Source organism: Corticium candelabrum, chromosome 2 (assembly GCF_963422355.1).
Source record: "Corticium candelabrum chromosome 2, ooCorCand1.1, whole genome shotgun sequence".
NCBI classification, from domain to species: domain Eukaryota; kingdom Metazoa; phylum Porifera; class Homoscleromorpha; order Homosclerophorida; family Plakinidae; genus Corticium; species Corticium candelabrum.
Window position 1 is genome coordinate 4,192,773 of NC_085086.1, and position 13,325 is coordinate 4,206,097.

General features: G+C 41.2%; 1 long non-coding RNA gene across 1 annotated transcript; it reads right to left on the minus strand.

Annotated features, from left to right (window-relative positions):
* Positions 1-5,904: 5,904 nt before the first annotated feature.
* Positions 5,905-6,710, minus strand: LOC134176149 (uncharacterized). The gene is made up of 3 exons (XR_009969254.1): positions 6,423-6,710; positions 6,232-6,369; positions 5,905-6,157 (listed from the first exon to the last, which is right to left on the minus strand). It is a non-coding gene; the product is annotated as an uncharacterized LOC134176149 (long non-coding RNA).
* Between the last annotated feature and the right edge of the window lie 6,615 nt (positions 6,711-13,325).

Sequence of the window (13,325 nt, forward strand, 5' to 3'; positions counted from 1 at the left end):
GCCTATCTAGATACATACATACATACATACATACATACATACATACATACATACATACATACATATATATATATATATATATATATACATATATATTAGTAGCATTTCCCCTCCAACCAGTTCATCTACGGTAAAGGTAGCGTGTTGTGTACAATGCACGTACCTACAAAGCTAGGGACAGCGGTATTCACTGGCACAACGTTGTGTGTCAGAGCGGAGTTGTCCGCGGCGAAGAGCAGCCAACATGGTTGGCACGTGACGGAAAGAAAAGTAAAAACAAGCACCTGCTAGTGTATGGAAATGTGATCTCCTGACGCGTTCCAATGGAAGCCCCGCTGAGATCCCCCGCTGACACCCCCGCTGTGTGGGGTCTTGGGTCATTTCAATTTTCTATTTTCTATTCATGTTAGGAATAGAAAAGTGAACTGCGCGTTCAAGTTTCTAGTTTTAAGCACATATGATAGGTGCGTAAAACTCAATCTTTAAAAGATAAATCTAAAGATCACAAGAATCAAACATCAAAAAAATAAAAAACCATTTTACAAAAACAAAAAATAAAAATGAAAATTAAAAACAAAAATTAAAAGTTAAAAATTTAATAAACACAAAAATTTTAAATAATAAAAAATTAAAATTAAAAAACATTTAAAAAATTAATTAAAAATTGAAAATTGAAAACATGAAAATTGAAATGTAGAAAATTAAATGGCTGGACCATCCACTGACCCACTGACCCCCTGTCTTCTAAATAACTATGAGTCAAAACAGCCACTTGTGTCATTCTGCATACTAGACAATACTTTCTCAACAGAACACTAGCGTTTCAAATTCGTCTTTGCCATTAAATAGCAAATCTTTTCCTCCAGTAATCTTTAAACTCTGCCCCGTTTGGTCTCCCAAAGTCGTCTCAAGATTGTTTAGATAGGTCATCTAAACAGGACTCCGCCTTCTTACCCCACCATCCAAAATGTTCCAGGACCAAAGGAAGAAAGTTTCACAAACAAATCCCCAGGATATCTCTCTTTCTCATAATGAGTCGTAACTGTGTCTGTCTGTCTGTCTGTCTGTCTGTACATGAGTCCCGGATGTGTGGCTTATTGACCGTTGATGCAACAGTTTGACTGTTATTTTGCGTTTTATGTGGTTGCTACTTGTCTTTTCATGTTCATGAAGTGTGAGGATATTATCTCTTGCCCTGTCGTTGATTGTCGGGTCAAATGATATTGTCAAGCAAACGCGCACGAGTTTTTGACCACCTCCCAATAAACCATGTCATCGATGAGATAACCAGAGATTTTCTCCATTGTCACTCTCTTAAACCCCGCTCCATTTGTGGCAAGCTGTATGCCTCGAGGAGGTGTGGTCATTGGTTTCAACGCTCTTGAAAAACCTCAGAGAAGTTGCAAGACAAGCGTAACGATTCTTCAGTCACATTTCTTCTGAGCCATCTCTCATTACTAACGTTGGCAGTTCTTGCCAAAATCTACCCAAAAGATCAAGAAATTTGAATGTTGTTCACGGTTTCACCATTGGCTATAATCAGGTGTCACCTGAGACTACATGTCCTCGTCAAAATATCAACATAGAAATGGTTAATGCGGCATCTAGCATAACTTCAGCAGTCTCTAATATGTCTTCTCAAGTTACATCTTCCAATGAGAATGTTATGGGATGGAAGTTCATAGAAAGTTTGGATATGAAATCAATCAGTGACTATATTATTAATTCAATTGCTCATGTTCCGCAGTATCTTCAGGACTGCTTCAGAGAAGCTTGTCCAATGTCCCTGTTCAGGCTGTCCAAAAATAGTCAAGATTCTACTGTTTGGAAATTGTTTCTTCTCACCCCAGACTTTACTTCAACCCATTAATCGTGGTGGGAAGTCAGATGAAAGAGAACTTGAGAGCAGATTTAGGAAATTCCGACAACAAAGATTTAAAGAGCTTTACTATTCATCTACACCCCATCAATGTTTACCAAAGAGAAATCTAGAAGACTCTGCATGATGATTCTACTCTTCCAAGTTCTTTGGTTCGTTCAGTGGAAGCTAAAGGTAAAGCTGGAGAGATATCTAGAGCAGCAGGTTTACTATCTAGCCTAGGTCTAGCCAATCCATCTCAAGATACGTTTGAAAAGTTGAAGAGTAAAACATCATTCCAGGCAAAAGGTGATGCCTGATCATTCACTACATGTTCAACCATCTTGTTGTCAAATGCAAGTTCCATTCACAACATTTACAAAGATTCTGAAAGATTGCCCAAATGCTTCCTGCTGCGGATACACTGGATGGAGATTCAAACATCTCAAGTTGCTGTTAGGTTCTGATTACTGCGCTAGTCTCTTCTTTCTACTTGCAACAATTATCTGTCTGGTAATATACCTGACACTGTGACTAAGGTGTTGGCGGGTGCAAAGATAATTGCTCCCTTCAGAAAATTCCAGTGATGTCAGGCCAATTGCCATAGGTGAATGTCAGTTGAAAGAAAAGTTTTCAACCCTTTTTCACAACATCAGTATGGAGTTGCTATTCCAGGAGGTGCTGAACTGATGAACACCTAATTCAGTTAACTCTTGAAAAAGGCCTGATTGGATCATCATAAAAACAGATGCTAAAAATGCTTTTAATTCAGTCAGTCATTTGTCTATCTTTGTCTGAGATCACCAATCACTTCCCTGAGATATACAACTTCATTTCAAAATGTCGTATAATTATATAAAGTCTGCTCCGTTGACTGTCAATATCGGCTCAGGAACTTGTCATCGCATCTTATCAGAAGAAGTTCAGCAAGAAGACCCATTAGGTCTTGTTTGTTTGCTCTTGCTTTGCAACCAATTCTGAAGTCTAACTGTTAAGTGAACACGTTCTTGCTACATACTATTTAGATGATGCTGATGTGTTCGGTCCAAAAAATGATGCCATCAATTGCTTCAAATGATTGAAGTCTGGTATGCAGGGAATTAGATTAGAACTCAAAGAAAAAATGTGAAGCATTTTCTTTCCTTGGTATTTCTGATTGGAATCTACGTCTACATCTGATGGAGTCACAAAATGCCCCAAAGAGTGACTACTCTAGCTAGTTACTGTGATTAAGTTGTTAGCTCTGCTGAGAATCACTCTATTCCCAGAGTCTCTTCAATTGCTTATCACCTGTTAGCTTGACCTTCTCTTCAGACAGTGAACAGTATATACGTACATCATCCCAAATCTTGATAAGTTCTTTGAACAAATTGACACCTTTCAAGATATACAATCAAATTAAACTCTGTTGCAAAGACAAAGATTTCAGACTCTTTTTGAAAGGTAGTTCTTATGAGCCCGATCATGTAAAAGTCATCAGCTGTGGACAATCTACGGCTGGATGCTGGTTAGATGCAATTCCTAGTATACAGGTATTCACTATGAGTAAAATGGACTTCCGCGTTGCATCCTTGTTGCGACTTGGTGCAGCTTTACCTTGCCTGAGAAGCCTGGACCATTGCATCCTCAATGCAAGCAACCACTTGACACCACAATAATGGTTACCATTTACTAGCGTGCAAATGAGGTGGTCTTATTCGTCGTCATGATAGTGTTTCAGATTGCCTATACCAAAATCTGTCTTCACTTGGATTCCGTTGCAGAAAGAGTTGACTGCATGATCAATTCTCTGGGAAAGAAAGGCCAAACGTTGCAAGTTATGACTACCAAGATGAAAAAAGCTTCTTCTTGATGTCACCATTGCTCATCCAGAAGCTATTAAAAAGTACATAACAAAAAGTCATTCAATAGCGGGCTTTGCTGCAGCAAAAATAGACAGAGACGTAGTGTGGCAAGAGCTAGACCGGGCTATAGCCCCATCATTTGTAAGCGTGGTCACAAAAAATTGTGAACTGTAACTACGAGTAAGGAGCAAAGCTGTATATAGTATATACACCACCTTCTTTCAAGTTTGGATCTGCTAGTGATTCTACCGTATCAGTCAATTAGAAGCCAATATTCTTGCCAAGAAATTATACTAAAGTCGACCTCTAAAAAGAGCCTTGATTCAATTTCAGTGCATGTGTTGAGGAGTCAAAATTGCATTCATCTGACATTGTCATTATGTTGATCAATCTCTCCATTTGCCGTAAATCCATATTAAAGTTCTATATATAAAAATATATAACTATACAAATATAATATATCTCGACCTCAATTGACATGACAAAAGAGAGGCTAGCTTCAATCGCCAATTAAAAAAGCAACTTTATCACAGCAGGTGGCTACTTAATGAATGGCAACAAACCAAACAAGAAGCAGAACGGACAAAGACAGCCCATGCAGACAAAGGATAAAAGCGGTACCTGCTACTAGATTACTCATTCCTTTTCCTCTTATCTACACAATTAAAGGAGAACTCCCACAATTTTCAAGTTGGGGTCAGATACAAGTTTTTTTATCATGACTGCACTAAAAAACTTTGAGTTCCCTTCATTGCTCCTGTAATGTAGGAAATGCACTGCAGAAAGAAGGCATTTTAGCATAGGCATGGTTAATGACACAATTGGTGCATGCCCTCCATGTGTCGTGCACGAGGCGTGCTATCTACCTGGCTTATTCGACGTGAAACGGGTCCACTGCATTGCTTTTGGCTGTAGCCACAACAGCAGCAACATCGCCAGAGGTGTCAGCTTCTTCAGGCTTCCTCTCAAGAAGCCAGATTTGTTAAAGTCACGGCTAGCAAAGTTATTTCTGGTGGATCCACCTATCTGAAAAAAACAGCCACGTTTGTTCGAATCACTTTAAGCCCGAGTGCTTTGAGCGAAACCTCAAATCAGAGTTACTTGGTGCAAAAGCTATTAGGCATCTGAAGCCAAACGCAGTCCCCACTATTTTTGCTTTCGCCCCATCAAAGGCGAAGCGTACTACTGGACAGAAGCAGGCTCATGCGGCGAAAGTCATATAAATTAATTAAGTCACCTAGTAGTTTTGTGTGTCGGTTTCTAAAATGCTAACTAAATCATCTACCATTACGAACTTGCTGAGATTCTTCAGAGCGGTTTGTCTAAAGTAATGAAAACCCCTTCAGAATCAGACAGTGTGACTACAACAACATTTGAAGATGTCTCCCATCAATCTACTCAAGATACATGTACATGTTTGATAGTCTCGCGTAGCCAGATCCTTTTCCCACGTCATACTTCTGCGAAAATAGGCTCTGCCGTGATTGCTTTCAAGTCGTCATGTTGCCGCTTGTACGATAAATGGACAACTACAGACCGGATGAGCATGGCACAACTCAGTACTTAGTGGTTACTTTCTCTTATCTACAATGGCTGGAATTTTCTTCTCTTCGTCTTCTTGCGAATTGTGTTGTCATGTGAGCGACGCAGTCATGTCTCTGCAAATGTGTAACTTCTATGTGTACGTACACAGCACTCGGGGCGTCGACATCAATGACAGCAAGAATCGAACATCTTCACACTGGAATGTCCATTGTTTCCATGGCCACCGACTACGCAGTGAGTGCACTCTGCATGCCTCTGGGTCGACCTCTAGCTTGCAGGAGACGACAAAACATGAGCATACGAACAGACACAACAGCTGGCAGACAGGGCGACTGATCGACACTAGCTACGTCTAGGCTGTCGGTGACACCCCGAGTGCTGTGTAAGTACACATAGAAGTTACATAATTGCAGAGACATGACTGCGTTGCTCACATGACCACACAATTTGCAAGAAGACGAAGACAAGGAAATTCCAGCCAGTGTTGATAAGAGATAACCACTAAGTACTGGGTAGTGCCATGCTCATCTGGTCTTTAGTTGTCCGTTTATCATACAAGCGGCAACATGATGACTTCAAAGCAACCGCACCAGACCCTATTCTTGAGGAAGTATGACATGAGAAAGGGTCTGGCTACGCGAGACTACATCTACTCACAAACTTGTGATGCCTCTTTGCAATATGACCTAGATGACATTAGATCATCTACCTGCAAATCAAGCACACAGTACAACTTGGACGACATCTACTCATTTGAGCCTGACTTAGACTACCCGATAACCTCAACACCACTACATCCTAGCAACTTTACTGAGACATCCCTGCATGATGAACAACGTGACACCTCTTTCAGTTTCAGCCACAACAGCAGCATGTATTCATCTGATTCAGCTTCTGAACAAGGTGAGGCCTGTGTCAACAACTCCACCAGTCTTGACAATGACACAAAATTTATCGTCTTCAACAGTTGCATACAGAGCTTACTTCATTATTGTCCATCATGTAGAGCACCCACAGCTAGTTTAACACAGTTTTGTACAGGAACACTGCTGACTGTAAACATCAGTTGCCTGAATGGTCACGATGTAAAGTGGACCTCACAACCGCTGATTGCAGGTATGCCTGCAGGAAACTTGAATGTCGCAGCAGTCATCTTGTTTTCTGGACAAACTTACCAACGACTTTCCCATTTTGCTGACACCTAAAACTCGCATTTATATCAGCGTCAACATACTATAGAATCCAAGATCAGTATGTGTTTCCTGTCATTGATGAAACATGGAAGAGCCACCAAGAGACACTCTTGCAGCCAAAAGTAGACTCAGTGAGTACCATAGGAAATGGGAGACGTGATAGGTCCCAGGGTATAGTGCAAAATGTTGTACCTATACTGTGATGGAACAATGCTCTGACAAGATTCTTGACTTTCAATTAATCCAAGTCAGTGAGGTAGCCAACTCACCAGCAATGGAGAAGGTTAGCCTGGAACGCTGCTTCCAAAAGCTGTCAACTGCAGAAGTGACTGTGCAAACGCTGGCAACAGATAGACACTTTCAGATCACAAACTTCATAGAAAATGATCATGCTCACATAAAGCATCAATTTGACGTTTGGCACTTTGCCAAAGCTGTCACAAAGAGGTTGTCACAAAGAGGTTGTCAGCAAAAGGCAAACAAAAAGATTGCGAACACCTTGTTCCATGGATCCAATCCATATCAAACCATATATGGTGGTCTGCACAATCCTGTGATAGAAATTCAGAACTCCTTAAAGAAAAATGGCTGTCTATACTCCATCACATTACAGATGTACATTTATGGACTACTGCAAACCTCTTTTTGCAGTGTGATCACCCTCATCTCTCTTCAGATGATAAAGCATCTAAACAATGGCTAACTTCTGGTTCTCCAGCTTATGCTGCTCTGCAATCAGTCATCTTGGGCACCAGGCTTCTGAAGAATATTGCTAAACTCAGTGATTATTGCCATACTGGTGTCCTACAGGTGTACCATTAAGTGATTACAAAGTACTGTTCCAAACAACAGCACTTCAGCTACAGAGGAATGGTAGCTCGAACTCAGCTAGCTGCTTTAGACCACAACCATAACACTGGAAGAAATCAAGCAACAACAGCAACTGGGAAGGACAAAAAAAGGTACAAACTGGTTTTTCCAAAAGCCAAAAAACAATGGGTTGCAAAAACAATTTACGAATCAAAGTCCTACAGCTATCTTGATGAAATGATGACCAAAGTCATTGGAGCTAGAGAGAAAAAGCCAAATATCCAAACTAAACATAAAGCACAAACTACATCATGTTCCATTGCAAGTAATACAGCCCATTGTGAGAGACCAGCTAAGAGAGAGGTTGTAGAAAACTATAAACAAAGGTGTTACTTATACGTAAATATTAAATTTATCCTGGCTAGTGAGGACCATCCTCATGCTCTATGAAGCCTGTATAAAGCCCAGTTTCTTCTCAAAATCGTTGGCGAAAGAGTCCTACAACGCATGCTGAAATGACATGTCTGATACCCTTATCCAGCCTCTCGTGCATCCAGCAAGTAAACTGCCTGTACGCAGTTAGTCGCAGCAGCCCGCGTAAGAATTTAAAGGATTAATTATTTCATAGGCAAGCTAGTCCAAGTTCGTCTAGGTGCTACTCACCTAGAAGTTAGTGGCTCTCTGATGGGATCCCGTCGCCAATCGATCATTAAGACCACAGCTGTTCAAAGAATGTCATTATTGAGACACACAGCAAGGAAGTTCTCATGTTGCATAATACAGGTCAGATCCTGTAGTTCGTCCACTTCTTGGCAGCACAAGCACTCAGCTACGCTACGCATTACAAAACACCTGCTGCAGCTGCACCAAGCAGTGTTCCCAACTCGATCGTCGTTCTCATCAGAAAGATCTTCACCGGTGATCTGTCTGCCATCGTGGCTGTCAATGTCTTCAACTGCGTTGACGTCACGCTCCGTAAGTCCGTACACTGGCTCGAAACTGTAAGGTTGAACACCAGACATAAAAGAACAACGCATATGCGTTCGAATTCGTCCGCAACTGTATCTAACCCAATGGATTTGTGCGTGTGGGTATGTGCCAATGAACCCATCTACCTTGCTTACCCGACATGCCCCTTCCTTTCAATGTTTCCCCTGCCGTGAAGATGTTGAGCACAAAACATAAGTCTCTTTGAATCGTCTATTCATGGAAGGGACTCGTATCTGACCTCAACTTGAAAATCGTGGGAGTTCTCCTTTAATTAAGGCGCTTGGATAACGAAAGAGCAACCGTTTTAAACCATTTCTATCCATTTGATAGAGCTTGTTCGGACAGCATGTCCAAACAAAATCACAGTTGATCAGTCAAGTGGCAAATCAGGAAATGTCCAATGTCCGACCGTTATTTCGAGCACTGCACACAACACACACACACACACACACACACACACACACACACACACACACACACACACACACACACACACACACACACATGCACCCACACTAACAAACATACATACACACATAATATACCGCATAAGATGAAACATTGGCAGGAATATATTTTGGCGGTTTGCTAAGAAATTGAGGAAGAATATATTGACGGATTTTATTTTAGCGGTTGGACATCGGTGTTTGAAAGCTGATGTGCGCCTTACCATAAGTGGTCTTGATGTGTTTCTGGTTGGCAGTTGTGTTCACGTGACTCATTTCCCTAACTTATTGCATGGTCTCCAACTACTGCATAGGCACAACAGACGGCAAGCAAGGATTACCTACCACCTTACTGATCCACGTGCCTGATGACGTCAAAATAATCTGGAGGCCAAATTAATGGCAGATTTTATATTGGCAGTCACTAAAAATCCGCCAATCCACCAAAATAAATTCCCCACCAATAATTCATCTTATGCAGTATACATGCAGAATTGCAAGGGTGAGGTGTGGTAGCTATCTGCACATGCATTCACTCGTCTACATAAAGACCCGGATATACTTACAAATATCTCGCTTACTCGCCGATGTCGCCAGTATCATTTAAATTAATGTAGTCTATCCTAAATTCATTTTGCTATTATTGTATGTCCAAAGTCTAAGTGATAGCCACTCATGTAAGTTACACACAGATTTACTAACAATCTGTAAAAGGTGTCTTGGACTTCAGAATTTCCAGACTGTGAGTGCTCCATGTTCTAAATAATTCCACTGCCAATAGGTAAAAGACAGTTCTGGCTATAAGAGCATCATGACGATAGTACTTACCGGTAACTATTTCCCCCTAACCCAGCTTCATCAGCCTCTCCCAGGAGAATGAGTTGCTGTTCACATAAGCATTTGCAAAGCTTAATTGCTATGTCAAAAATGCAGGTTTCTCCTCAATGATGTTAGGATGGTACTTGTCTCTTGGGTGGTGGTCTCGTCCAGTGGTGAAGCAATGTTGTTCACAATGAACTTGTAGATTGTCAATAGAGGTTCACTTCCTAGAGGCAGTCAGATGCACAACTTGCATACCAGAACGTGATCACCAGAAGTGTCAATAACCTGCATAATCACATGAGCATCATATAGCAGATGAAGACCCATCAAAAGACTTTTTGAAAAAAACCTTTTCCCAAAATTTTGTTTTCAGTTTCAAGAATATTTATCTAGCTGCCGTAAATCTACCATTGACAGCCTCTGGTGGCATTTCGTTTTGTTTGCACTATAGTTGTTTTATACTGTAGTGGAGGAGCTACAAGCTACAATGAGCCTTGGAGCTAGGCTCGAGGGGCCAGCTGGTCGGGTCCAGCCCATCCTTTCATTCCCCATAAAAGACAAAAGACCTGAATGAACAAACCATCTGTTTTCTGTCTGTCTAACTATTTGTCTGTCTTTGACTTAATTAACCATGGTATCAAATTTGACACACAGCAGTTGCATGATAATTACTTAATTTCATTAATTAATTAATGTAACTTCAAACTATCTTACATTCGTAGGAAGATTGCTCTAGCAGTGTATGACTTCTCTCCAACTCTGCTTTTCGTCTGTCACAGTTGCCAAATGTTTCCTTCCGTTTCCTAAGGCTTTCTTCAGTCTTTACACTTCCTGTAGAAGCCATGCATGCAATTAGTAATGACAGCAAGCCCAAAATTTAACGTCTAGATCACCAATTCAACATTGATTTGGCTGAAGTTGAGTGGGATAGGCCATTTCTTCATGATCATGTTATGTTCAAACCAGCGTCGCGATCACAGTTCGACGCATGCGCATGCAACTGGGAAAGAGAGGCTCATACATTTAGTATCTACGTGATTCGACGAATTCGAGAAAAGTGAGGTGAGAGCTCGAGAAGCAGATCGCCTGCGTCGGGCTGAATTCATATTCTAGTAGCAACGGCCGGGCAGAGACGTCAGCTTGCTTGACTCGCTAGACAACTGTGATGCAGATGATATGAGCCCACATTTCATAGGGCCTGAGAAGAGCAGAAAAATTTCCACTGTGCACACTGACATTTGGCTGGACTGTGCGCATGCGCATCTTTTATGGTTTGTCTTTCTCTTGTCTGCTTGCTTGCCTGTCAGCTTGCTTACCTGCCTGCTTGCTTGTCTGTCTGTTTTTTTGTCTGCTTGTTTTTTGTCTGCCTGTTTTTTGTCTGTCTTTTGTCTGTCCGGCCACGTGTCTACACTAGAACTAGTGCAAGCTACATGGGAACGGTATCGAAAGTACACCGTTTACACTTTTACATTAATTAACCGGTTTCTGTGTAAATGCTACTGTCGTATTTAGATAGCACTATAGTCTAGCGTGCACTAACAGTTAGTGGTCTAGTTTAGGAGGGGAGCTGTTTGCATTCTAGGGTTGTGATCTTTATATACTTTGAGAATTTTATTTTTTGCCGGCATTGCTTTCAGTCTATTTTAATTATTATATATCTCTTGTCAATCGTATTCTGAGATATTCTTCTGAACAAAGTTTTGTTTCTAACAGCTCCGCCCAGTAGTTCTTGGATTTTCTCGATTTTCCAAATTAAAAATAGGGGCTTTCACCTTGTCACCTGACCAAGTAATTTCTCTTGCCATGACTCAGTAGGGCGCCACGCCATGTGTAGGTGCTAATGGTATGGGCTGTTCTTAGTTACATTGTTTCAAGTCACACAAGCCGTTACACTCTAGCTAACGCGCATTTAAAGAGGTATGAAACTGCCTTGAATGCAACGTCTATTTTATTTTAATTAATGCATGCTTAGCTAATGACCTGGTGATTTGGTGCATGAAATCAATCAACACATCTCTTGCTAAACACAGTCTTTTCCATGAAAGTGATAGTTTTAGCTAAGCATTGATGCCTTTTGAAGACATTTCTTAGCTAGAATGTTTTTAGTGCAAGCAGCTCCTACAAAGAATTGTTCACATTGTATGTTTGATCTAGTCTCTGTTACAGCTACTAAGATCCTTGTGACATTACTGTGCTCTTTTTTTGCAGCCAAAGGAAGCGTAGAGTGGAAGCCTATCTATTATTGATAGCACATTTTATGCAGCACACCCAGAGACCCTGGTACACAAGGCTATCCCTACTTTTCACACGCAGTGCATGACACACCAATCGTCAAAAGATTTATACAACTTTGTGAAGTTATCTGCATGTGCTATGTGGTCATCTGTTTGCCAACTTAGAAAAGACAGTCTTTGATTTAGGACAGGCTTTCTGATTTGACAGATATATCTGCTTGTCGTCAAATCATGACTTATGTTTCAAAATTGTTGTCATTTTTCAATGCTGTATAATTTGTCAAATGACAACTTGATGACTAACTATTTTTGAGCTCTGGGACTTTCTGGCACGTAAGCAAAAGGTGCAAAATAGAAGTGAATTAAGTTTGAATGTCTACATGTAGTTTGGTGTCTTCTAGGTGTTTCTTTCTCAGCTGAGAGAGTGCATGCAATTTCCTCATGGAAACATTGGTTTTGGATTTTAGAAGGCAGATTGAGACTCTCTTCTGAACAAACTGTTGCTTTACATTGTCTGTAGGTTTGCATCTGTCTCTTTGTCTGTCTGAATGTTTGTATGTCTTTTTGCTGCTGTGGATACATGTATTTCTATAATTTGAACTATTACAACTTGATGATAATCTTGTGTGTGTGTGTGCGTGTGTGCGTGCGTGGTGGTGGTGGTGGTGGTGGTAGATGGCGAGCTATGGCATAATTTCCTTAAGCAAGAAACTTACACACAATTGCTTCTCTCGACTCAGGAGTATAAATGAGTACCTGGTCATTGACTGGGGTGGACATGACCGCTGGCTTGGCCCTAACATCATGCAGCAGACGGGTGCGTGTGGGCTTTGGTGTCCAGTCCCAAAGCTGCGCCGTAGTTAGTGCCCCTAGATGACTCTGGCCAAGCTCCAGGTGGATTGTAGCGCAGGCCCTAAGCCTCCACGTAGCGCATGGAGGCCCTGTCTCTAGAGGCAGGGGGAGCTATCTCCGCTACTAACCTTAAGGTTGCACGAATGACGTGGAGGGCTTGATCTTTGTCCATTGTGTGTGTGTGTGTGTGTGTGTGTGTGTGTGTGTGTGTGTGTGTGTGTGTGTGTGTGTGTGTGTGTGTGTGTGTGTGTGTGTGTGTGTGTGTGTGTGTGTGTGTGTGTGTGTGTGTGTGTGTGTGTGTGATCCAAATTGAATGTGAGTAATTTACTGTTTTGCCAATTCCAATTTCTTGCCAACTTTTAGAGTTATTTCAGGTAGCGTACGTAGACTGTTTTATTGAATTATACTAATGTTCACGCTATAGATTTTTTGAAATGATTGAAAAATAATTCCTCACGTTGTAGGATGTTGTCACGATGTCGCAACACGTTGGAACTACAAAGCAGTGCAGTACGCGCCCATAGAATCCCATACTAAATCGCTGTGGTTCGTGTTCTGTCAAAGAGCTACATCACTGTTTATTGGTCGTGTTCTGTTAAAGAGCTGCGAGCTGTTACGCTTGCTCTGCTGTCCTACTGGATAGCAAAGTAGGCCCAGTCACATCTTTGGAGCGGTCAGTACTCAGAATCGTTGCGATAATATTTTAATTAATGATCTCCTCTTATTCTTAT